This window comes from Balaenoptera physalus (assembly GCF_965194825.1).
Source record: "Balaenoptera physalus genome assembly, chromosome: 2".
In the NCBI taxonomy this organism is placed as follows: Eukaryota; Metazoa; Chordata; class Mammalia; order Artiodactyla; family Balaenopteridae; genus Balaenoptera; species Balaenoptera physalus.
The window spans coordinates 113,070,231-113,095,441 of NC_138883.1; the positions used below are offsets into that span (position 1 = coordinate 113,070,231).

General features: G+C 40.1%; 1 long non-coding RNA gene across 4 annotated transcripts; it reads left to right on the top strand.

Moving 5' to 3' along the window:
• Positions 1–1,266: 1,266 nt before the first annotated feature.
• LOC309654147 lies at positions 1,267–23,901 on the top strand. Of its 4 annotated transcripts, none has more exons than XR_014259937.1 (4): positions 1,267–13,050; positions 15,703–15,783; positions 16,213–16,306; positions 18,433–23,901. It is a non-coding gene; the product is annotated as an uncharacterized lncRNA (long non-coding RNA). The 4 variants fall into 4 exon arrangements; XR_014259938.1 differs by having other exon boundaries at positions 19,609–23,901; XR_014259935.1 differs by having other exon boundaries at positions 15,703–18,578; positions 19,609–23,901.
• Positions 23,902–25,211: the final 1,310 nt, after the last annotated feature.

A 25,211-nucleotide genomic window follows, 5' to 3' on the forward strand; every position in this document is an offset into this window, starting at 1 on the left:
TCTCGGCATGTTTCTTCTTGAGTTTATCCTGTATGGGACTCTCTGCACTTCCTGGACTTGGGTGGCTATTTCCTTTCCCATGTTAGGGAAGTTTTTGACTATAATCTCTTCAAATATTTTCTCGGGTCCTTTCTCTCTCTCTTCTCCTTCTGGGGCCCCTATAATGCGAATGTTGTTGTGTTTAATGTTTTCCCAGAGGTCTCTTAGGCTGTCTTCATTTCTTTTCATTCTTTTTTCTTTATTCTGTTCCGCAGCAGTAAATTCCACCATTCTGTCTTCCAGGTCACTTATCCGTTCTTCTGCCTCAGTTATTCTGCTATTGATTCCTTCTAGTGTATTTTTCATTTCAGTTCATTTCAGTTATTGTTCATCTCTGTATTGTTCATCTCTGTTTGTTTGTTCTTTAATTCTTCTAGATCTTTGTTAAACATTTCTTGCATCTTCTCGATCTTTGCCTCCATTCTTTTTCTGAGGTCCTGGATCATCTTCACTATCATTATTCTGAATTCTTTTTCTGGAAGATTGCCTATCTCCATTTCATTTAGTTGTTTTTCTGGGGTTTTATCTTGTTCCCTCATCTGGTACATAGCCCTCTTCCTTTTCATCTTGTCTATCTTTCTGTGAATGTGGTTTTTGTTCCACAGGCTGCAGGATTGTAGTTCTTCTTGCTTCTGCTGTCTGCCCTCTGGTCAGAAAAAATATTTTTAATTGCACCACTAAGCTGGCATAAAAGTAAGGAATCACAAATGAGATGAAACCAGAACTCGTTGGATGTAAATTAGTGCCAAAGCTCTCTTTTGAATTGTGGACTTCTGTCAAAATTTGGGGATCTTCAGCTTCTGTTTCATGGTTTTACAGAAGCAGGGAATAGAACAGAAAGCCTAGGGGTCACCCGATATAATGGGAGATCTCTTTGCATAAAGCTAGGACATCCCTAAAACTCTTTACCTTCAGTGTAAACGAATAAGAAGTGAACTCTGTAAAGAGGGTTGAGCATGGAAAGTAGCCTTTAAAAAAAAATCTTGATTGTGGATAAAGAGGAAAAAAACTCTAAAAATTCAAAATTATAAAGTGAACTTTAAGTGACTTTGCCACCCAAATTCATAATCAGCATGGTTCAAAAACCTCAAATGGAGAATTTAATTTTAAGTGGTCTTACATTGGAAGGAGCAAATATAAATACACTCTGGAGGAACTCTTTAAACTCAGCCCTCAATGAATTCCCACAAATAAACTTCCAAGGAAAATGAGCAACTCTCTTCCAAGGAAAATGAGCAACTTTTGCCTCAGTAAAGACAAAATAAAACAAAACACACAAGGAAATAAGGTACCAAAATGTAGGGTCAGCAGAAAAAACACACAGCAGGGACAGATCTATAAAGACTTCATACTCTGGAATTAGCAGACAGAAAAACTAGGTTTAATGCATTTGAAGAAATTTTAAAGTATTATAAATACAAGCCAGAAACAAACAGGTCTGAAACAGAATCAAGTAGATTGAGAACTGAAAAATGTAAAAACTGAAACTACAAACCCAAGTGAATTGGTTAATGAGCAGATTAGCCTCTGAAGAGAGAATTTGTAAATTGGAAAATAGTTTCAAAGAACAGCCAAGTGTAGTCTAGTAACACAAAGAGCTAAAAAACATGAAAGAGAGGGAGGTGTCAAGAGACATGGAAGACAGAGTGAGAAGTTTTTTTTTTAATTTTATTTTATTTTTATATAGCAGGTTCTTATTAGTTATCTGTTTTATACATATTAGTGTATATATGTCAATCCCATCTCCCAATTCATCACACCACCACTCCCCCCCGGCTTTCCCTCCTTGGTGTCCACACGTTTGTTCTCTGCATCTGTGTCTCCATTTCTGCCTTGCAAACCAGTTCGTCTGTACCATTTTTCTAGATTCCACATATATGTGTTAATATACGATATTTGTTTTTCTTTTTCTGACTTACTTCAGAGTGACACATTTTAATATATTTTGAATTTATTTATAGAAAGAGGTAATAGAGAAAATGGGGATGAGATAAAGTTTGAAGAGATAAATACTAATAATTTTACAGAATTGTTGAAATCTTCTATTGTTTATATCCAGAAAAACCTAATGAATTCCAAAAAGAATAAACACACACACACACACACGTGCACACCCCACCTAGACATACAGTAACTATTGCAAAAGCAGCCAGAGAGGAAAAGACAGTTTGGCAGCTGATGTTTTAACAGAAAAAAAAAAAGAAAGGTTGAGAGAAAATAACTACCAATGTAGAATTCTATACATAGTGAAACTATCGTTCAAGAATTAGGGTAAAGTTAGACATTTCTTTACAAACAAAAACTAAGTTTATTACCAAAAATCTTCACTAAAGGAAATTAAAAGGTATGTACTCCAGATGGAAAAAAATAGTTCTAGATGGAAGGTTTAAGATTCAAGAAGGAATGATGGGTAAAGATATTTGTAAATATGTAGGCAAATAGAAAATAACTGTCTGCTTAAAATATGAATAATGTGGACTGCATAAAATGTCAGTAATATGGAGAAGAAACAAGATAAAAATAGAATACTGAACAATAATAGCAAATGAATTGGAAAGAGGTAACTGGAGTTAAAGAATTCTAAGACATTTATATTATCTGGTAGGAAGGCAGAAAACATCTTTAGCAAGTGCTAAGTTCAATATGCATATACAGATAACTTCCACAATCACTCAACAAATAGACAAAGAACATACAGCTTCTAATAAAGTAAAGGGGAAAAGGAAAAAACTCTCAATGTGAAAGAAAGCAAGAAAGCAGTGGGGAAAAGAGACAAAAAAGCAGGAAAAAGAAATAGTACACAATAAGATATTAGGAGTAAATTTAAATATTTCAGTAAACACAATAAATGTAAATAGACACAACTCAAAAGAAAAAAACTGTCAGACTAGATTAAAAAGGAATATGGCAATCATATGCTGTTTACCACAGGTGTATTTATAACAAAGAATACAGAAAGATCAAAAGTCTCAGCATGGAAAAAGATACGCTAGACAAATACTAACAAACTAAACCTGAAATGTTTGTGTTAATAAAAGACAAAAAAGAACTTTAAGATCAAAAATAATCGTAGAGTTAAAGAGGTACAGTATATATAATGATAGAAAAAAACTACCAAGCAAATATGAAATTCTACATTTGTATGCATATAACATATCCTCAAAACATATAAAGCAGAAATTCATAGAGCTACAGTGAAAAATAGACAAATACACCCTGTAGTGAAAGATTTTAAAAACACTTCTAGTAAACACTTCCTCTAATAAAACTTTTTAAAAATCAGTAAGCACAGTATACAAATTTTGATCTAATGGGCATATATAGAACATTGTAACCAACGATTAAAGAATACAGAAACTTTCAAGCATATATGGGAAACATTTATGAAAACTGACCATATATCAGGTTACAAAACTCATCTCCAAAAGTTTCAAAGAACTGGTATCATACAGGTCATATTCTCTAAACACAATGCAATGGAGTTAGAAAAAAACCCAAAAGATTATTAGAAGAAAACCCATGTATTAAAAAAATTAAATATATCATGCTACTAAACAATTCATGGGTCAACAAAGAAATCACAATGGAAATAAAATACTTATAACTGAACAACAGTGAAACTATTATGTATAAAAACTTGTAGGGACTTTTTCCTACAAAGTTGATTTATAATTTCTAGCTCTAAATTAGTTCCTTAGAAAAGAGAAAAGACTAAAATTTAATATACTTTTCTAACACAATTATTAAAGAGCTCAGCAGAATAATGCCAAAGAGAGTAGATAGAAAGAATAAAGGTAAAGGCAGAAATTAATGTAATAGAAAATAAATTACAATGTGAAAAAAAACCTCAAAACTTGTTCTTTGAAAAGATTAGTAAACTGACAACTCCCTAGCAAGACTGATCAAGAAAAAAAGAGTGAAAACATAAATTCCAACATCAGAAATGAAAATCTAGACACCACTATAGATCTTAAAATATAAGAAGATATTATGGACAACTTTATTCAAATCAATTAGTAAGTTCAGAGGACAATTTGCAGCAACATGGATGGACCTAGAGATTATCATACTAAGCAAAGTAACTCAGAAAGAGAAAGACAAATACTATATGATATCACTTATATGTGGAACCTAAAATACGACACAAATGAACATAGCTATGAAAGAGAAACAGACTCACAGACATAGAGAAGAGACTTGTGGTTGCCAAGGGGGAGGGGAGTGGGGGAGGGAAGGATTGGGAGTTTGGGATTAGCAGATGTAATCAGCATATATAGGATGGATAAACAGCAAGGTCCTACTGTGTAGCACAGGGAACTATATTCAATATTCTGTGGTAAACCATAATGGAAAAGAATATATATATGTATAACTGAGTCACTTTGTTGTGCAGCAGAAATTAACACAACATTGTAAATTAACTACACTTCAATAAAATTTTAAAAAAAAGAAAAAAGGAAAATTTAGAGGACAAAGTTCTTTGAAAAATATAATTTATCAAAACTGATGTAAACAGAAAATTTGAATAGTCTGTTATCTATTAAAGAAATTTAATTGTTATTAAAAACTTCCCTAGAAAGAAAACTCTAGGAATAAATGGATTTACAGGTGAATTCTTCTGAACATTTAGGGAAGAAATAATACCAATCTTTCACAAATTTTCCAGAGAAAATCAGAATAAGGAACACTTCCTAACTCTTTTTATAAGGCCAGTATCACCTTGATATTACAACCTGAAAAGGATTGCAAGAAATGAAAGGTAAAAATCAACATCTCCCATGAACATAGTTGCAAAAATTATTATCAATAGATTTTATCAATTTTTTCAATAACATCTGGCAACATATAAAAAAGGACAATACATTATGATATTTGGGATTTATTCTAGGAATGCAAGTTTGGGTTAATGTTAGAAAATCAATTGATATAATTCACAATATTAACAAAAGAGGGAAAAATCATATGATCATCTTGATAGATTCAGAAAATGTGTTTGACAAAATTCAACATTCATTTATGATAAAAATCTCATATCAAACTATAAACAGAAGGGAACATAATTAAACTGTTAAGGAGTATCTACAAAAAAAACTCCAGCAAACATCATGCTTAAATGTTGCTATTATAGAATTGTTTAATAAGCTGTTATTACTGATATTATATTATCAATATAACATTTTGAAAACTTTCTGCCTGAGATTATGAACAAGACAAGGATGCCTGCTATCACATCTCTTCAACATTGTACTGGATGTTCTACCAAGTGCAATGAGGCAAGAAAAAGAAATGAAAGGCATAAGGATTGGAAAGGAAGAAATAAAACTTTCTTTATTCACAAATGACACGAATGTGTGCCTAGAAAATCCAAAATAACCTATAGACAACCTGCGAGAATTAATAAGTGAATTTAGCTATGTCATTGTATACAAAGTTAATAGTAAAAATCTATTTTATTTTTATGTACCAGAAAAAAGTAGGAAATGGAATTTTTTTTTTTTAGAAAATGGAATTTTAAAAGACAATTTACAATAGTAAACTGTAAGAAATATCAGTACCTAGGAATAAATCTCACAATATATGTGCAAGGTTTCTATGGTGAAAAGTATAAAATAATACTGAGAAAAATGTTAAAGTCCAAAAAAGAGGGAGGAATATACCATGTTCATGGATTGAAAGATTTAATATTACAAAAATGTCAATTTCCCCAAATTAATCTATAAATTCATCATAATGTGTCAAGGTCTGTATGCATGTATGTGCGTGTGCATTTGCGTATTTGGTGAACATAGACAAGTTGATTCTAAAATTCATACAGAAATGCAAAAAATCTAAAATATTTAAAATAATATCAAGAAAAACTAAGCTGGAAGACTTTCACTACCAGGTAACAAGACTAATCAAAAAGCCATAGTGGTTAAAACAGCATGGTAGATACACAAGCAGATTAATGGGACAGATTAGACAGTCTATTAACTGATCCACAAATATTCTGCACCTGATTTATGATAAAGGCAACACTATAACATAGTATAAGAACAGACCATTTTTTTCAATAAATGGTGTTAGGTTGATTGGTTATCCCCATGTAAAAAATTGTATTTGCTCCACTAGCTCACACACACAAATCAAATTCAGAAGGATTACAAATCAAAATGTGAAAAGCAAAAAAGTAAAGAAGAAGAAGAAGAAGAAAACATTAGAGAACACTTTCATGACCCTGGAGTAGGCAATGGTCTCTTAAATAGTACACAAACAGCACTAACTATAAAGGAAAAAATGATAAATCAAACCATGTTAACATTAGAACTTTTGTTCATCCAAAGGTACCATCAGGAGAGTGAAAATGAAATCCACAAAGTGAGTTAGCCCACAAAGTACTCATACCCATAATATAGACAAAACTCCTATAAATCATTAAGATAAAAACAAAAATCTCAATTAATAAATGGACAAAATACTTGGTGAACAGACACTTTAGAAAGAGGAATCCAAATCACCAATAAATACATGAAAAGCTGCTCAACTTCATTAGTCATCAGAGAAATGCAAATTAAAGCCATAATGAGAATAAATTTGGACCCCTACTTCACCCATACACAAAAATGAACTCAAAATAGATCACAGATCTAAGTGTAAGTTAAAACTATAAAACTCTTAGAAGAAAACATGGGCATAAATCTTCATGACCTGAGTCAAAAAATGATTTCTCAGAGGTGATAAAAGAGAAGACTAAATTGTGCTTTACCAAGATTAAAAACTTTGTGTTTCAAAGGACACCATCAAGAAGGTAAAAGATAATTCTCAGAATGGGAGTAAATTTTTGCAAATCATAAATCTAATAAAGGACTTGTATCCAGAATATGTAAAGAACTCACAACTCATTAATAATAATAAAAACAAATAGCCCAATTAAAAGTGAGCAAAGGATTTAAACAGATATTTCTCCAAAGAAGATATATAAATGGCCAATAAGCACAGGAAAAAATGTTCAACATCATTAGTCATTTGGGAAATGCAAATTGAAATCACAATGAGATACAACTTCACACACACTAGAATAATAATTTTTAAAATTAAAAAAATAAAAATAGACAATAAAAAGTACTGGGACTCTCCAACACTGCTGGTGGGAACGTAAAATGAAAATGAAACAGCACCCGTGCAAAAATGTCTGGCAGTTCCCAAGTAGTTACCATATGATTCAGCAATTTTACTCCTAGATATCTATCCAAGAGAAATGAAAACATATATCCACACAAAACTTGTACATGGATGTTCATAGCAGCATTATTTATAACAGCCAAAAAGTGGGGGAAAAATCCCACATGTTCATCAACTGATAAATGGGTAAAATTAAACTTAGTATATCTATACAATGGACTATTACTTGGCAACAAAAAGGAATAGAGTACTGACATATACTACAGCATGGATGAACACTGGAAACATTATGCTAAGTGAAAGAAGCTAGTCATAATTGACTACATATTTCCGGATTCCACTTATATGGAATGTCCAGAATAAGCAGATTTTTAGGGAAAAAAGTAGATTAGTACTGCCTAGGACTGAGGTGGGAGGGACAGGAAGTGGAGGGAGAATAGAGAGTAATTGGTAAAGGGCACAAAATTTCTTTTGGGGATGATGAAAATGTTCTGAAATTAGATTATGGTGATAGGTGCAAAACTCTAAAAAACAGACTAAAAACCATTGAATTGTACACTTGAAATAGATGACTTTATTTATTTTTTTTAAGTGAAAGCAAGTTTATTTAGAGAGACACACATTCCATAGGCAGAATGCAAAATGCCGTCTGTCTCAGAAGGCGAGAGCGGCCGCTAGATGAACTTTATTGTATGTAAATTATATCTCAAAAAAGTCATTCAAAACAAACATACAATGAGATACAACTTCACTCCTACCAGAATTTTAAAATGAGAAAAGACAAAATATCAATTAGTGGCAAGGGCGGGGACCACTCGGAACCCTCTTACATTGCTGGTGGGAATGTAGGTTGGTAAAATCACTTTGGAAAATTGTTAGGCAGAATCTCCTAAAGTTGAACATACAGCTACTCTATGATTTGGCAATTCCACTCCAGAATACATTTCCAAAAGACACGTATCAGAATGTTTTTAACCACACCATTCATAGTAGGCCCAAACTAGAAACTATGGGATGCTCATGAACAGGAGAATGGATAAATGAATTGTGGTATATTCACACAATGCTGCAATGAGAATGAGTGAGCTACAATTACACATAACAATGTGAATACATCTCATAAGTATAATGCTGAGTGAAGAAGCCAGACCTCAAAGAGTAAACCCTATATGATTTCATTTAAATGAATTTCAAAAACAGGTGACATAGACTGGTATCTAGATGGGTTAGAAAGAGTTGGGTCAGTGCTTATCCCTAGAGGGTAGTGACTGACAGGGGGCACAAGGGGATTTTGAGGTTGCTATTAACGTTCTACTTCTTGATCTTGATTACATGGGTGTGTTCAGTTTGTGACAATCCAGTGGATTATTAACTTAAGATATATGTACTTTTCTAATGTATATTATACAGCAATAAAAAAGTTATAAAAAATACCAAATATAAAAACAGCAAAAAATGTAAAGAATTTAGGAATAAATTTAACAGAGATGGGTTAGCCTTTTATGGATAGATCATAAAACTTAACTGAAAGACATTAACAAAGACCTAAACAAATGGAAAGATAGACCACGTTCTTGGATAGGAAGACCAATATCATCATGATGTCAGTTCTCCCAAAGTAGGTATGTAAATTCAATATAATTCCAATGAAAATCCCAACAGTATTTTTAAAAAGACTTTTTAAAAAAATTTTAACAGGCTGATTCTCAAATTTATATGAAAGAGCAAAAAAGTCAAGAATAGCTAAGACACTCTGATTTTAAAAACCTCAACAAACCAGATGGTGGACTCATCATGCCAGATATCAGGGTTTATCATAGCAATATGATAAACACAGTTTGATATTAGCATAGGGATGAAATAGAATAGAGAGCTCAGAAATCAAGTCTCACATATGTACATGCTTGATTTATGACAGACCAGATATTGCAGAGCTGCAGTACTAGGACAATTGGTTATCCATATGGAAAAAAATGAAATTAGTTTCCTACCTTACACAGTACAAAAAGAAATCAATTCCAGATGGAATAAAGGCTTAAATATAAAAGGAAAAACTATAAAAAGATTAGAAGATAATATAGGAGAATATCTTTATGACCTCAGAGTAGGGAAAGATTTCCTGAATAAGATAAAATAAGTGCAAACCAGAAAGGCAAAGAATGATAAATTTAACGGCATTAAAATTAAGAAGTTTTAGTTCCTTTGCCTATTTAAAATTAGGTTATTTGTTTTTTTATTATTGAATCGTGATAGTTCTTTATATATCCTAGATACAAGTTCTTTGTCAAACATATGATTTGTGCAAATTTTCTCCCACGTTCGCTTTCTTGATGGTGTTCTATGAAGCACAGAAAGTTTTAATTTTGATTATGTTCAGTTTATCTATTTTTTCTTTTGTCATCTGTACTTTTGGTGTCATATCTAAGAAATCATTTTTAATCCAAGGTTATGAAGATCTATACACATCCTCTGAGAGTTTTATAGTTTTAGCTCTTATGTTTAGGTCTTTGATCCATTTTGAGCTAATTTTTGCATATGGTGTGATGCAGGAGACAAACTTCATTCTTTTGCATGTGGAAATTTATTATTTAAAAATACATATTGCCCAATTTAAAGAATAAGCCCAGGATTTGAAAAGACATTTCTCCAAAGAAAATACACGAATGGCCAATAAGTACTTGAAAAGATGCTCAACATCATTAGTCATTAGGGAAATGCAAATCAAAACCACAGTGAGATACCACTTCACACCCACTAGGATGGCTATGATCAAAAACACAGACTATAACAAGTGGTAGAGAGGATGTAGAGAAATCAGAACATATATTGATACATTGTTGGTGGTAAAATGGTGCAGACACTTTGAAAAACAGTTTGGCAGTTCCTCAAATGAATAAACACAGAGTTACCCTATGACCCCCAAATTTCACTCCTAGGTACATACCCAACAGAATTGAAAATATGTTCACACAAAAAATTGCACATGATAAACTGTAAGGTGACGGATGGAAACTAAATTTTTGTGAGTATGCTGTAGTGTATGCAGAAGTAGAAATATAATTTTGACCACATGAAACTTATACAATGTTACAAACCAATGTTACCTCAAAAAAATAAATTACACAAATTTGGGGCTTCCCTGGTGGTGCAGTGGTTGAGAATCTGCCTGCCAATGCAGGGGACACGGGTTTGAGCCCTGGTCTGGGAAGCTCCCACATGCCGCGGAGCAACTAGGCCCGTGAGCCACAACTACTGAGCCTGCGCGTCTGGAGCCTGTGCTCCGCAACAAGAGAGGCCACGATAGTGAGAGGCCCGTGCACTGCGATGAAGAGTGGCCCCCGCTTGCCGCAACTAGAGAAAGCCCTTGCACAGAAACGAAGACCCAACACAGCCAAAAATAAAAATAAAATTAATTAATTTAAAAAAAATTTGTACATGAATGTTCATAGCAGCATTATTATAACAGCTATAGAGTGAAAACAACACAGATAGCTGTCACTTCCTGATGGACAGAAAAACAAAATGTCGTACATCTACACAATGGAATATTATTGGGCCTTGAAAAGGAATGAAGAACTGATACGTGCTACGACGTGGCTGAGCCTTGAACACATTATGCTTAGTGAAAGAAGCCAGTCACAAAATATTACATATTGTATGATACATTTATGTAAAATGTCCAGAAGAGGCAAATCTATAGAGATGGAAAGTAGATTAATGGTTCTAGGGATTATGGGGAGAGAAGAATGGGAGTGACTGCTAAGGGGTAAGGAATTTCTTTTGGAGGTGATAAAAATGTTCTTCAATTAGATTGTGGTTGCACAACAGTGTAAGTATACTAAAAACTACTGAGTTGTTAACTCTGAAAGGGCAAAATTTATGGTATGTGAATTATACCTCAATAATAATAATAAATATATATTAGGTGGGTAAACTGTTTTCAAAATTAAAGACTTATTAACCCCAAATCAAGACATGGTTACCTCTAGTGTGTGTATTAGGGGGAGGGGGTTATTACTACATGGAATGGGGGCGGGCAGTTCTAATGTACTGATAATGTTTCATTTCTTAATGTGGATGATGTGTACATGATGTTCCTTTTTATGATTCTACAAACTATACACACATCTCTTGTGCACTTCTGTATATGTGATATATGTTACAATAAATAAAAATAATAAAGTGAGGGAGTTGGATTAGATGATCTCTGAGGGTCCTCTTTGCCCAGATGGCCTCCAGCTCTGGGGAAGTGATAGAGGAGTAGAGGCAGTTCTTAAACATAGATGTGATAGCGCCCCAGAACAGGGGAGCGGTCATGAGCCTGTCCTGGTGTGGACACTTAAGTGGAGAGGAGGTTTCCCAGGGCTGACCCTGAGCGTGGTCTCTGGGGATCTCAGGTTAGTCATCTCCCAGAAGGCCTCAAGGGGACACTCATTACACTGACTCTCAGCCAGGAACACCAGACATCTGCAGCTGTCAGCCCCATCCTCCATCCAAGGGGGCAGGGGAAGGGCAGGTCCTCTTGAACAAAGCACATGAATCCCATGGATAAACCTAAATACTACATTGTTAATTTGCGAGTAGAACTCAGTACTCCTGTCAGTGTGCCCACATTTTCTTCCTGAAGGGGGGCTAAGTGGGGGCCCTCATCTCCAGCAGGAAGTGGCTCAGGGCACTCACAGTGAGGACAGGGGGACCATCCCTCTCACACCTGGATGGCCTTGCCAGTGAGGCTGGATCTTCACAGTCTATTGATATAATTTCCTGCATCTCTCATCTCAACAGGGGTGACCTGTCCTATACTCAGTCAATGAATATTCATCAAGTGCTACTCTGACCCAGATCCCATGGTAGGTACTGGGGATACAGCATTGAGCAGAAGAGAGCTTACAGCCTAACAAGGAGGCAGGACATATTTACTAATAACCACACAGCTAAAAATAAAATTACAAATTGAGATAAATGCAATGGAAACTCATCAGTTCTGCTCACCAGTGAATCCTAGACGCTAGAGGAGCATATGGCACAGGTGTGTTTGATGAATAAATGAATGGCTAGAGATTGAACGAAATGAATTTATGTAAATAAAAATGCTTCCAGTCCATGGCCCAGGGCTTCCTCTGCCTGTATTTCCAGGCACTACCCAGTGGTGGCCTGGGCACACCACCAGTCTCTCTCTTCTGTGATTGGCCAACCCCTCCCCATGTGACCTACACATTCTCTCTTTAGACCTTTCCATCAGGATGCAGCTCAGTCTTGCTGACATGGGACCAGTCTGTCTCTGAAGGTAACTTTGCTTACCACTGCCCTGATCTAAGTTATTGGCAAGCAGGTCCCTGAGGTTGCCAGCACTGACAGCACTTACGTGGCTATCACAGAGCAGCCAGGGGTCGTCATTAGAGTAGCATGAGGGTGAGATGCTGATTACCTCCCATCCGGGGGAAATGCTAAGGGAACTGGGAGATGCCACTTCCTCTACGTAGCAGGCATGAGCTTGTTCCCGGTGCTGTCCAGACTTGCCAGGCAGAGCAATGATTGGGGCCTTGGGGGCAGTGAGGAGCTGTCAGTCTACAGACAAGACAGACGGAGCAAGGTCCTTGGAAGTGCTCAGTGGTGATGAGAGAGTAGAAGGGCGCTGCTGAGAGTCAAGGAAGGAGGAGAAAAAAGGAGGGAATTCTACAGGCAGCTGACCCGAGAGATTTACAGCATGGAATGGGAGGAGACCACTTGCTCTGCTACTGCAAAAAGAGACCCTGGTCTTCTGAGAATGTGGAAACTGACTAGCGGATGGGCCAGGCTGACTTAAGTCTGCCTGTTTCCCAGAAGCAGAGTCCTTCTCCAGAAGGCAAGGTAAGGATGGTCTTTTTTTGAGAGCCAATTCTGCCTAATTCTCTAGGAACCAGGGAGACTGAAAAGAGCACATACTTGCCTATTCTTCCCTTGAGAGGTCACAGTCTAGACGGTCAGTCAGCGAAATGGACCCCAATGGGATAGGGTGTAAGAAGCTGCCAGGATGGGTGGTAGAGACTGAAGGAGCTGCAGGCCCCGTCCCCAGAGGCAGTGAAGCCAGATGGTTAGAGCAAAGCCCCTGACTCACACAGCCAGCCCTGGGCTTGCGTCCCAGCTCTGTCACTGACAAACTGTGTGACCTTGGGCAACTTACTTAAACTCTCCAGATCCCCTGTATCCTCCTCCCCTTCAAAATGGGGATAAAAATAGTACCCACTGGGGAGTGATAACGCACCTAGGATTTATGTGAGGTGATCTCTTAGCGTAGCACTTGGCATGTTCGAAACCTCAATAAGTGTTAGTTACTGTAATAATAATTATTATTATATATTATCATTATTATTGTTACTATAATAACAATAATTACCATTGTTATTACTATCCTGGTTCAGAGAAGAGAGAGAGGGCTAGAGAACCTGAGATAAGCTTCACAGAGCAGGCAGAACATCTCCCTTAAAGGAAGAGTAAAAATTGGATACATAGAAAGGATGGCATCAGTGGGGGAAACTGAGGCAGGGAATAGGGAGGAGTGGGTGGAGGTGGTAGCTGGTGGACAGGATAGAGCACAAAGATGGAGCTGGGGAGTCTTGAGGGTTGAAGAAAGATAGCTGATGGGACCTGGTGGGGCTAAGCATGGGCCTTGAACTTCCATCTACACAGCCCTCAGCACCTTCGCAGAGGCAAGGACCCCTGTGACCTGCTGAAGGACTCCTTGAAAGTGTCACCCCTCCCTTCCTGAGATCACCCAGTCACATGCGGTGAATTCGTGAGGCAGCTGCTATTTTGGAAAGATCATCACTGGAGAATAGGGAAGACTCCCAGCTCTGCCTCTAGCTGTCCAAGGATGACGCTGTGCTGGTCCTCCCTTCTCAGGACCTCAGTTTCCTTATGTATAAAATGGGGGTGGGGGAAATACCTGATCTCTAAAGTTCCTGCTACTTGCTGATCTCTATCTAAAAAAAAAAAATCCAACTCTAACCATGTTACTCTTGTTTCACAGATCTGGGGGGACAAACCTCCAGATATTTTATTTAGTTGGAGTTCATGGAGAGGTTGCTATGAGCTGACCCTAATAGTCTCGCTTACTTTTACGTCTGAAAATTAACACGGCAACTGCTGTCTCTGGTTCTGAATTTCAGGACTAATATTTGTTTTAAAACCTTTTTAAATGCAAATTGGCTCCAGACTAACCCACAGGCACCTGTGGGGGTGGGGGATGGAGGAAACCTTTGTCTTGGGGTCAGTGGACGTGGCTGGAACGCTGGCTCAGCCGCTCACCATCCACTTTATCTTAGTCAGATACTTAACCTCAACGAGTCTCTGCTTTCTCTAAAATAGGCTTAAGGGTCTTTTTCTCATGAGGTGAAGGGCAGTTGGGATGTCATCACGGTCATTATATTCTTATCTTGTTTTTCTTCCATGTGTTGAACTTTGGCCATCACAACAGTCTTGTGAACCAAAACAGATGCTATTGTCTCCGTTTTCTGGTTGGGAAACTGAGGCTCAGAAAGGGGGAGTGAATTTTCCAAAGCCACACAGCAAGGGCAGAGCTAGGATTAGAGAGCCACTTCCTATCTCCTTTGTACCATGATGGCACCTACACAGACCTGCATTTTTCATGACTACCGTGAAGGAGACTTAGAATTCACCACCCTTGTCTTGTGGACCCAGGTGAGGTCAGGATAATCTTGCAGTGGGTTGCAGATGCAGTGTTCTCTGACATCTGTGCTGCTGGGGCAACCCTGGCAGGGCCTTCATGGGAGCAGCTCTCCAGCCTGGGCCGGGAGTGAGACCCCCCTCCTCCAATCGATGACCATGGCCCAGTAAGGCGAGGCAGGGCCATGTGGCTATCAACCACAACTACCAGCAGGCCCCTGATTCCAGCAGCTGTCCCAGAAGCTGCAACCCAGGCCTGTAATTTCCAGACTGGGCCTGGACCAAGAGCAACCCCATTGCTGAATCAGGCACTCAATCAGTCCGATCCTATTATTTCTTGGCTCCCTGGCCAAGCAGCTTCGCCTCCAGGAAGTGGCACACAGGAGCCTGCCTTCCGCTTGGCATGCCTGGGGCACTGGCCAGCTTCATTCTGGCCTCCTCACTGTCTCTGCCCTGCTCCCCAGAGCTCTCTTGCCTGGAGGAACCCATGCCCCTCACTCCTTGCCCCTCACCCCCAGCATCCATCCAGCCTCCTCCATCAATTGCAAACCTTCCTGGCTCCATCTCACCGGCTGAATCATGCATTTCTTCTCCCCAGAGGGCCCCAGCTGGTGTTCCTGCCAGACAATCTGACAATCTGTGCAGATAACTGTAGGGCACTTTCCCACAAAAAAATGGGAAAATGGCCCAGAAATTAGAGAGCTTGCCTCCCTTCTTCACCCTCCACCACTCCCCTACCACTTAGCAAAATGCCTGAGCTCAGCCAAAGAGGAAATGGTTCTTAGGAGGACAAAGCAGGGACTTCTTGCTACCTCCAAGTGTCTATTTTGTTCTCAGGTGGGCCAAAAGGCTGAGCATCCCGTCCTGGACCCCAGTGCCCTGCAGAAGAGGCTGAGGACTTGGGCCAGTGAAGTCCTGGTATTTACTCCTTAAAGACCTTGGCATCTGTCACCTTCATCTCTGGTGGCGATGGCTCTGGACCGTACAGTCACCTCCCAGGAGGGTTAATTGCATGCCTGCTAGGTCTTCTCCATCTCTTTCCCACAAGGAAGCCAGGGCCTCTTTCTGAAATGTAAATATGTTACACTCCTCTGTGCCCCTTCTTTAAAGCCCATCAATGGCTCCTAACTGCTTTTAGGGAATTGTCACTGTCACATCTCCAAGGCCCTGCCTGGTCAGCCCTCTCTCAGGCCTCGTTCCACCTCCATCACTGCCCAGCTTACATCAGCCTGCCTGCAGTTCCCCAAGGCCACACTCCCTCTCGCCACAGGACCCTTGCACATGCTGTTCCTTCTGCCTAGAGTGCTCTTCTCTATCTGTTACCTGACAACACCTGTTTATCCTCAGACCTCAGTCCACGTGTCCTCAAGCCCAGCTCCTTCAGGGGACCCCCTCCATAGCACCATGGACCTCCCCATGACAGCGGAATCATGATGCAATTGTATGTTTGTCTTTGTGGTTATTTGGTTAATGTCTGTCTCTTCCACGAGAGCAGGGAGCTTATCTGCTTTTTTTCAGTCCTGTGTCCCCAGTGCCTAGTTACCCTGCTGGGCACAGGGGAAGTGTCCAGTCATTATTTGTAGAGTGGGGGAAGCAAATGTTGTATCTTCCTGGTGCCAAACTCTCATGGCCCAGGAGCTTCTGATGGAGGTCACACAGGGCTCAGAGAAAAAGACGTGGCAAAGTTGAGGGCTGTGGATGATTCAGTCCCTTTGTAAGCGTGGAAAGACACATATGTGCATCCTTAGAGTGTGTACGTGTGTGTGTTCACATCCAGTGTAGTTATGTGTAGGCATAATCTCATGGCCCAAACTCCTATTAGTGCAGAAGTCCCTCTACCACATACCTGACAGAGGGTCACCAGCCTCAGACTGAACATTCCAGTGACGGGGGGAGCAGTATTTAAAAATACAGACCTTCAGGTCAGACAGGCCTGGGTTGGAATCCCAGGTTCCATCACTGAATAAGCCATTTGACATTTTGGACCCTTGGTTTCCTTCCTTGAAAAACAGAGATGATAATTTCTACCTAATAGGATTATGGTGAAAATTTAATGTAATACTGCATTTGACGTAGTTAACACATGCTGGACACACAGGAGGAGCTTACACTAAAACCCATATTTGGCTCTTCTTCTCTGAGTAAACTTTGATTTTGTCCCAGGTCAGTCTTAATCAGGAACCAAGAGTTTATCATGTCCCTCAAAAGCAAATTCACTGCCCAAAGCATAAGTGAAAACCATGAAGCTCAGTGAAGATTTTGAGGAGGGCTCTATTATATGTTATACTCTACATCAGAACAATAAAAGCTTCCAGACATCCTTCTCATCAGATTTGCCCTCCACCCACCATGCTACAGTGTTATTTTTCCTCCACCCTTTCTCCATACAGCTCTTAATTACTCTGCCCAGCAGTTCAGCTCCAGCCCAAACTTGCATTCACCATGCAGGGAAGTAAAAGCTCACAGTTTCCCAGACCTGCATTCCCCAGCAGTGATTTAACACCAGTGATTACATTTAGTTATGGAGGTTGTCCCCTTGAGGTTTATCCAACTCTTAAGTCCAGCTGCTGGTCATTACTCCTCTTTCTAGCCTTATGGAATGCTTTCTCTAAGAGGAAATTGTGGTAAATAAAATATCTCTAATTTTTAAGCAAATCATGAAGCCCACTCCACTGCAGGGTGAGTCTGTGATAAAGTTCTTTCCTATGTTGAGCTGAAATCTGTCTCCTTGTTACTACTACCCACTGGAGCAGCTCCCCTGAAGTTCATACTCTCCTTCACAGGGCAAGTCTTCAAATACATCAATTTCCTTTAGGAAACATCCCTTAGTCTACTCTGGCCTTCAGCCTTGTCAAGAATTCCACATCATGCTTTTGCGTTTGTCCTTGGCTGTGTGTCTGTCTGTCCTTTCAGTTTTCATGTACTTTCTTTTCCAGTTGTGGTTCATAGAGTGTCTGATGCCACCATATTGGCATCAACTAGCTCCCCTTAACCTCCTCTGTGTCAGGTCACATCTGACAACACTGGCTGAATTTTCATAGCTCTAAGATACAGTCTCTCAACATGAGATGTGAGAGCCACTTGCCTCTAAGTTGTCTAGAGAGATTATTAAAAACACAGATTCTGGGCTTTATCCCAGACCTACTAAAACCAAGCCTCTGGGGATAGGGCCCAGGAATAGTGTTTTAAACAAATTCCCCAGGACTTACGATGCACAGTTAAAATAGCAAACCACAGTTCTAAGGCAACCAGAGATGCACCTAGTAAAACTGGGACCCCTTGCACATTCTGTTGTGCTTACTCCCCAAGTAGATTTGTCTAAAAAAGGATGGAATTCTTGATGGGGTTGGTGGTGGGGAGGAGAGAAGTGGTTTTTTTCTTTTCTTTTTTTTTCTTTTATGAGCAGAGGCTGTTTATCATGTAATAGAATGTTCCTTTCCTGGGGCTTTAGTAACATCATTTCTGGAGCTACTAGGGTTTCTAAAAATGCCCCAGAAGCTGACGAATTGAGCTAGTTCCAAACCCACTGGCCAGTTGCTCAACCATGCTATGCATTTTTGTGTTCAGTAATATTTATTGAGTGCCTTCCTTGTGCCTGGCACTGGGGATACTTTGGTGAACAAAGCAGACACATCCTGCCCTCATAGAGCTTAATTTCTAGTGGAAAATGAATAAGACCAAAGGACAAAGAAGAAAGGAGACAACAGTAGCAGGTAAATGATGTTAGCTTTCCTTTGGGGGTTGAAAATGCAATGGGAGGTGGGGTTGAGACATAATAGATAGAGGTGACCTATGAGGAGGTCATAAAGGAGATTTCCAAGGGTACAGGAGGGATGGCAGAAGTGGGGGAGTCTGAAGGTGATTAGGACTGTGCCAAGGAGAATCTGGGTCTTATGTCACACTACAGGGGTCCAAGACCTATGCAGTAGACTGGCAGCCTATAGACAGGTAGTAACTGTAGCTGGGGGGTATAGGAAGACAGAGAAAGAAGTGAATGTCAGGGTGAGGATGTGTAAGCATGATATTTAGGAACATGAGCTATAACTCTGGGCATACAGGAAGATGAGGTTTCAATGTGGGTCCAGGCTGGGGAACCTCCGAGCAGATAGTTTGTAGGTTTGGCTCATCCTTATGTGGTTTCATATCTATTGAACATGGTGCATTGGTCCCTCTCCTGACAAACGGCACATGACAGAGTGGAGGGCCGGGCTCCAGGGCTCACCAGAGGCACAAGTGAAACATGCATTCTGAACATGTGACGGGAAAAGAGACGTCACACACACGAGCACACACAGTCACCCTCCTTCCTTTGCTACACTGAGATTGTTAGGTATGGAGTAGGGATTAGGGCTACAGAGCTGCTGGTATGGAGGTTACAGGAGGAAAGAGTATTTGCTGCTTTATGACATCTGCACTGAAGATCTATAACAATCTCATTCTGGGCAGCTCTCTGCTTCTCCGAGTCTGCAATTGAACTTTTCACAGTGAGTTAGTAATAAAAGCATCAACAAAGGAGAGAGCTCTTCAAATAGCACCAAACTGGCATTCGTACTCCTGAAAAGTGGAAAACACATTTTTGAGGTCAGATTTTTTTATAGTTAGGAAGTCATTTTAACCAAAGCAACTAGCCTAGTGATGCGTTATTTTGACTATACAGTTTTACGTTCATTATATTCTGCAGTACTGTAATAACCTTTCCCTCCATCCTTTGATAAATATTTATCTTGCCCCATTATGTTCCAGGTACTGTCCTAGATGCCCAGTGGGGAGAAGGACTAGCCCCAACCTTTCTGGAGCTTTTGCTCTTGTGTAAGATCAGGCCTGTGGAGCAGAGAGGCTTGGTGGGGACCAGAGGGCTGGGAGTCCATACCAAGGCCATTGTGGCCTTTCTGGATGTGTAGCCTTCCCTCCACCCTCCCAGGAGACATGGCTGGGCCGGCACCCATTACTGTTCACAGAGAAGAAGGTCATAAGTGTGCAGGGTACAAGGAGGCCCTGGGGCTGCTGAGTAGTGAGGGGAGAAGCATCAGTCCAGTGCTATCTGCTCCCAAAGACCAGACGCCGCCGCTTCCTTCACCCCTCCCCCCTCCTCAGGAAAGTTCTGCTTCCCCGCTTTGATTCCCCATCATCCTGGGGATGGAGTGGAGTGGAATCTGCTTTGGTTGTGGCCAGGTACCTGTGGAGCATCAGAAGCCAAAGTCACACTGGTCTGGGAATGCGTCTAAGGTCAGTGCTAAAGCCCAGCTCTACTGCCTTCCCCTGGGGCTCCTTCAAAACACGGCCTCCAGGTCCACCTGCCCTGGGCTTTTCTGGCCGCCCCGTTCCATTCAACGTTGACTCCCGCTGCATGCTGAGCAAGTGTGCTGGGCACTGGGGACACAGAAACATGATCAACGTGCCCAGTGTGCCTGGGATGGACACTTGATGGTTTGACGGAGTAAGAGCGGGGGCCTGAGGAGGCCTAAGGTCAGGAACACTTAACTCTGAGAGGGAGATGTGCCCAGACTTAAACTGATGCTATTTTCTCTTTAAGGATGCTCCCGCAGGGCAGGTCCATTGTGGTACCCAGTGCCTAGCACAAGAGCCTGACACACAGCAGATGCTTGTTGTATCTTTGTTGAGTAAATGACTAAACACAGCCAGGCAGTAAATGTGGGTAAGCCATTGGGCTTGCAGCTCTCTCATGCCCTGGGTTGTGTGACCGAGATATTTTCCCCTCCAGAGGGAGTTCCAAAGAGGTACAGCAACCACCACTGGTTTGGCATGGAGGATCTCACTATTGGTGACCTCTGAGGAGTCTTGGTTCCAGATGTGATGGGCAGTAGAGCTAATGAAACTGAGGCTTCAGGACTCCTCTCTTGACCGGGCCCTTCCAAGGCTGGGCATTCTCTGCTGGGGGTGCAGGATGTCTGATCACCTGTGCCCTGGTGGTGTCAGCATGACCCCATGTATTGTACACAGAACTCCCCAACACCTACCCCTGGGGGACATCACCAAACATGTGAACCCTGATTTTAAAGCCCATGGAGAAGACTCTGAAGGAGACGCCACGAAGATCCAGCCTTTGCTGTCACCCTGCTCCTTGGGTACCTGTCTGGCAGGTGGGAGTGATGGTGATGACTGGACTGAGCTGGGCCAGATGCCCGGGGAACAACCTCTGGGCATAAAGCACCAGCTGAGCAGGAAACTTCACGGGAAGTTTTATGTGCGATATTACTAGTAACAAGCTGTGAAGCCAATTTTTTCAAATTACCAACAACACAAAACATATTTTGATAACACATGCCAGAGGGAAAATGGAATTATCTTTCCTCTCTTTAGAAAATCCATATGATATAAATAGATGGTCAAACAGGGTGCAGTCAGAAATGTTAAAATATAGGGGAAAGAAAGTATCAGTATCCTTGAGGTGTGTTAGAGTGCAATTATTATTAATGAAAATATTATAGTATTCTTTTGGATTTTGTGATGTTTGTGTTGTCACATTTTTAAAATTTACAATTTGTGATTTCTAGTTCTAAATACTTTTATACCTGATTTTATATTTTGTATATTTTTTTCTCGCACTGTCTCTCCTTCCCCAAATTAGATAAGCTTCAGGATCTGCACAACATGGATATGTCAGTATGGTTCATCACTGCTGTAGTCATTGCTTATTTTTTTATGTAGGTGTTTTAATAAACACCCTTGAACCTACCATGCAATACCAAGAAATGAAACACCGGTAACATATGTATTTCTCCCATCCCATCTTCCTGCCTCCCCCTCCCGAGTCAACCACTGTCCCGAATCTTGTATTCATCATTCCCTTACTTTAAAAATGTGTTCACCAGGGCTTCCCTGGTGGCGCAGTGGTTGAGAGTCTGCCTGCCAATGCAGGGGACACGGGTTCGAGCCCTGGTCTGGGAGGATCCCACATGCCGCGGAGCAACTGGGTCCGTGAGCCACAATTACTGAGCCTGCGCGTCTGGAGCCTGTGCTCCGCAACAAGAGAGGCCACGATAATGAGAGGCCCACGCACCGCGATGAAGAATGGCCCCCACTTGCCGCAACTAGAGAAAGCCCTCACACAGAAACGAAGACCCAACACAGCCATAAAAATAAATAAATAAATAAACCCAAAGTTTAAAAAAAAAATGTGTTCACCAAATACATGTGTTTAGTTTTAGTGTGTTATTGTTTTAAATCTTTATAAAAGTGGTATTGTGAGTCAGAATCACTAACTCAAATTGGATCTGAGAGAACATGTAGGCATCTTTTCCACTGTGTTTCTTCTGTGTTTACCTACTAAATCACATATCACATAGTACTGGACGTTTTAATTAACATGAGTGTCTTCTCTGTTTATCTTAGAAGCAGAGACTAGGTATACCCAATTCTAAATGCATGTGAAATATATGTAGACATATGTGCATTGCTGTTATTGTTGTTGAGTGAACACCTTATTACTTACTTGATCCATATGTGTTATAGCTGCTGAGATGCTAATAAAGAAAAATGGAAAGAGACCAAAAAAAAAGTGGTATTGTGCTGTTTGTGTATTTATGTTTGTGTTCGTGGACTGAAGACTCAAAATAGTAAAGATGTCCATACTCCCCAAATTAATATATAGGTTTAATGCAGTTTCTACAAGATACTGTGTCGATATAGATAAGCTTATTCTAAAATTTATATGGAAAGACAAAAGAACTAGAATAGCGAGAATAATTTCTAGAAAGAAAAATAAATTGGGAGAAATCAGTCTACTCAATTTCGAGACTTACTGAATAGCTATAGCAATCAAGATTGTGTGGTATTGGTGGCAGGACAGACACACAGATCAACAGAACAGAATAGAGAGCTCTGAAATCGACCCACACAAATATACCCAACTGATTTTTGACAAAGCTGCAAAAGCAATTCAACAGAGAAAGGACAGCCTTTTCCACAAATGGTGCTGGAGTGACTGAACATCCATAAGCAGAAAAATAAACCTTGATCCAAACCTCACACCTTGTACAAAAATTAACCCAAAATGAATTGCAGACTTTAATATAAAGCATAAAACTATAAAGCATTTGGGAAAAAAAACACAGGGGGAACATCTTTGTGATCTCGGGCTAAACAAAGAGTCCTTAGACTTGACACCGAAATCATGATCCATAAAAGGAAAAAATTATAAGTTGGACCTCATCAAAATTAAAACTTTTATTCTAAAAAATATTTTATTTCACCCTGTGGGTGAAAAACAAGCACAGGCTGAGGAAAAATATTTGCAAACCATGTAACTGACCAGAACTAGTATTTAGAATATCTAAAGCATTCTCAAAACTCAACAGTAAAAAACTCAAACAATCCAATTAGGAAAAGGGCAAAGATAGGCACAGACATTTCACCCGAGAGGATATTCAGATGGCAAATAAGCACAGAAAGAGATGTTCATCATCATTAGCCACTAAGGTCATGCAAATTAATACTACAGTGAGATAGCACTACTCTCAGGATGGCTAAAATCAAAATAGTGACAGTGCGGAGAGACTGGATCACTCACACATTGCTGGTGAGAATGTAAGATGGTACAGCTACTCTGGAAAACAATTTGGCAGTTTCTTAAAAAACTAAACATGTGACTACCATATGACCCAGCAATTGCACCCCTAGGCACTTATTCCAAAGAAACCAAGACTTGTGTTCACATAAAAACATGTACATGGGGCTTCCCTGGTGGCGGAGTGGTGAAGAATCCTCCTGCCAATGCAGGGGACACGGGTTCGATCTCTGGTCCGGGAAGATCCCACATGCCGCGGAGCAACGAAGCCCGTGTGCCACAACTACTGAGCCTGTGCTCTAGAGCCCACGAGCCACAATTACTGAAGCCCGCGTGCCTAGAGTCCGTGCTCCGCAACAAGAGAAGCTACGACAATAAGAGGCCCGCGCACCACAATGAAAAGTAGCCCCCGCTCGCTGGAACTAGAGAAAGCCCGCGCACAGCAACAAAGACCAAACACAGCCAAAAATTAAAATAAACCAAATAAATAAATTTATAAAAAAATATAAAATATTTTTTAAAAAACCAACAACATGTACATGAATGTTAATAACGGTTTTATTTGTAACAGTCCAAAACTGGAACCAACTCAGATGTCCCTTAACAGGTGAATGGTTAAACAAGCTGGTGGTATATCCACATCACAGAATGCTGTTCAGCAATAAAAAGGGATAAGCTATTGATATATGCAACAACTGTGCTGAATCTCCAGAAAATTATGCTGTGTGAAAAAAGCCAATCCCAAAAGGTTACACACTGTATAATTCCATTTACACAACATTCTTTAAATGACAAAATTATAGAAATAGAGAACATGTGGCTCTCCAGTGGTTGCCAGGGATTAAGGAGGAGATGGGGACAGGAAAGAAGTGTATGAGGCTATAAAAGGGCATCATGTGGGATCCTGTGGTTGGAAATGATCTGTGTCTTCTCAACTGGATCAGTGTCAACATCCTTACTGTGATACTGTGCTATAATTTCACCAGATGTTACCATGGGGGAAACTGGGTGAAAGATACATGGGTCTCTCTATATTGGTTCCCACAACTGCATGTGAATTTACAATTAATCTACATGTCTCAGTTTTCTGAGGATGAGGAAAAAGAGAGTGTTGGTCAAAGTAATTTGAAAAGTTAAAGGTGCCCTTTATGTTAAATTTAAAAACTTAACAGCTGCCATGGCTGCTAATGTTGACCGTGATGGTGCCTCTGGTACTGGCTAGGTACTGTGGATCACAGCTGTGGAATAAAGGAACCAACTCTCTACATCAAGACAAAAGACCTGGGTTCAAGTCTTAACCTTACCACTTACTAAGCCCTTGACCTTTGGCAAGTCATTTGTGGCTCAGTCCCTTGGTTTGCCCTGATTCTCCCATTCCCCTGTGATTCAGATGGTGCTGACCTATCCTTCCTGGCCAGGTATGGGCACAAGGCTGAGGTCTGGGCATTCAAGGACTCATCAACCTAGCCAAAATGATTTGTTCTGGTAACAGGCCATGATCAAGGTGGGGCCAATTAGAGTCTTCCTTAAGCCTTCTTTTTTTCCCTAAGAGCTATCAGAAAGGGCACTCTCTTTTCCTCTGGGACTGGGACTCTAAGAATGACATGGGAACTGCTTGGAATCTTCTTTCCCAGACACACGGAAGAAGCAATAACTTGATATTGTTAGAGTTCCTAGATCCAGCCAGGCCTGAAGCCAGCTACTGCAATAAATATTTTCTATTTATGCTAATTTGAGCGAGATTTCTGTCACTGGCCCTTAAAAAAGTACAACGATTATTATTCATTTAACTGCTCTGAGCCTGTTTTATTATATACTT